Here is a 2676-nt window from a genome sequence, read left to right as displayed (position 1 = left end):
GTAATTAGTTAGATTACTAAATTACTTGATTTATAACGCTGTTAGTAACGCCGTTATACTTAAACGGCGTTAGTCCCAACACTGGTCTCTGTACCTTAACATCAGGAGCGCGTGCGTCCTCCTAAATCAAATAAACACTTGCTGCAGATGATAATTATTTTCCCCGATTATCTTCTTCAACATATCAGTTTTTTCGTCAGTTTCTGAGTCAGCTGCTGGAGAGAGGAACGCCTCCTCCTTCTGTGTTCCTCCTTCAGACGCAAACATTTCATACAAGCATCTTGAGTTAGAAACGGGAATAAGCCGGGGAACACTGTACGTCATTTTATCACATTCCTACAGATGCAGAGAGACGAGCTAAGTGGATCAGCACCATTAAAAGAGCCAGAAGCAAAACAAGACTGAAAAATGGACTGGTTCCTCCAGCGGTCAGATTCTGTTTGTGCAGCGATTACTTCATTTTACTTGTTACTGTATACAAAGCTTATTTATTTTCATTATTTGCTATAATCGTGGTTTCAGATTGATGCTAGTGTAAAACCACAGTTCACTGCATGCAATGTGTGGAGATAACAGTGTCGTGTTTAGGTTAGCAAGCGCTAACGTAGCAATCAAAATATGTATCCTAAAATGTTTATGCATTTTGTAGAATGAATGAGTGATAATCCATAGAGTCTGGACTTTATTCCATCTATATTCAAATATCTTCCATCTCCAGAGAAGAGAAAAATAAAAATGACTACCAGACGCGTTAGCAAGCAATGTCAACAAACACTCCAACCCCGCTGCTAGCCATGCTAATGTTACGCTGCTGGAATATAACACTTACCCTTCCAGTGATGATGCAGGAATTTTTTTAATGAAGATTCCACAGCTGAATGTTCACTACAAACCCAGATTGAGTCCATCTGGAACCCTTCAGGATTTTATAAACTTTTAGAGTCCTCTGTGTACGATGATGGGAAGTTGATTAGGTAGTTATGTCTGGATAGCATAGATCTGGGATGTTTTCTTCAGCAGAGAAGGGCAATTTTTATTCTTTAAACATTTTTTAAATAAACCTCAATGTCATGTGAATTAAAGTGAGATGAATACTCTGATGGCTTGAAAGTTTCAGGAGTGGCGCTCACGCTGTTTATGTTGCAGCCAAAATGGCCGACTGACTGCAGGGAGTCACGTGGGGTCTGGAGCTCTATTGACACAAAAAGGGAAGAGAGACTACACAAAATATTTTGTAAAATTAGTATAATGGATAATGATCGTTATTTTAATAGAGAGAAATTTTCATTTTCATTTTTTAATTTTATTTCTTCTCTCATGTGCCACCATATCCATAATAAACAAGAGTCAACCATAAATAATAGAACAAACACTGCAACACACGTGCGAAGGGAGCATGATGAAGACCAAGTCTTATTTTTCATGCCCCTTTACCAAAAACACAAAACACAACATAGGCCGTTCAGGTCACATGCATTTACATTATGACATGTTTTTAAACACAATTTATTAATTAACTTATTTAAATCACTTTAGTAAAGCTAATTTTTACTCTAAATAAATTTTGCAAATGATTCTTATTAAATGAACACAAAGCTTTAAAAAGACATCCTTCCTCTGATGGCTGCTTCCTCCCACTAAGTTTTGGCATAAAATTCAATCAATCAATCAGTCAATCAATCATTCATTCATACATACATCCACAGAGTTTACCCTGTTGAGAATGTTTTTTTTAAATATGAACACATTAGTAAAAGAAGACAGTAATTTTGCTTTTATGTTATTCAGTCTATAAACATGTGAAAAGGGTGTTTGTGTCTGAATGGAAAAGGTCGTTTATTACCAAAAGGAATTTCTGCAATAAGTATTTTCAGCTCAACCCTGATGAGTAGGAGCTGGAAGAGGAGGATCAGTTTCCACATACAGTGCTGCCTCGTCTGTTGGAAGGCTAAAGCTCAAGATGAGAGATAAGTAAAATGTTTCCAACTCCTCATACAAAACTGATCTCAAAGCTTACAAGAAACCAGAACACCGAGACAGAGAGCACAATCCGAAATCTTCAGAACCCAATATTTTACACAAGTCTGTCCACATGACAAGAAAAATCAGTTTTATCCATTAATTCTTTAAAAAAAATTTAGAAAAATGTGTTATACATTGATAAACCAACACATTAAGTGCAGTGGATGTTAAGTACTGTTTTAGTCTCTAAAATACTGGCTTTTTTTTCATCTTTGTTTATTAGAAAAATATTTGTTCATATATATTTTTAGATACACACAACGGGCTATTCAAGCCAATACTACCAACTAGTGTCATGTGTAATATTGGTGAACCATCTCCAGTTGGTTCAGATTGCAGCAGCATGACTGTTAACTGGAACATCCAGACGTGAACTCATTACGCCGGCACTAAGGTCACTCCACTGGCTCCTGCTCATTTTAGAATTCAGTATAAACTTTTACTGTTTGTTTTTAAAGCTCTTCATGGTCTTCTCACAATTTACTTACCTGAGCTTTGATTTGTCTGCAGTCATTCTAGGGTTTTAAGGTCTGCAAACCAGTATCTGCTTGATGTGCCCAGGTCATGACAGAAACACCAGGAAGACTGTGCTTTTTCAATTGCCGGCCCTCCACCATGGAAGGACATTCCTGCAAAACTGCACATGATATCAGT

The sequence above is a fragment of the Oryzias melastigma genome, linkage group LG19 (assembly GCF_002922805.2).
Source record: "Oryzias melastigma strain HK-1 linkage group LG19, ASM292280v2, whole genome shotgun sequence".
In the NCBI taxonomy this organism is placed as follows: Eukaryota; Metazoa; Chordata; class Actinopteri; order Beloniformes; family Adrianichthyidae; genus Oryzias; species Oryzias melastigma.
The sequence above is the reverse complement of the archived record's forward strand: the minus strand, read 5'-3'. Positions refer to the sequence as shown.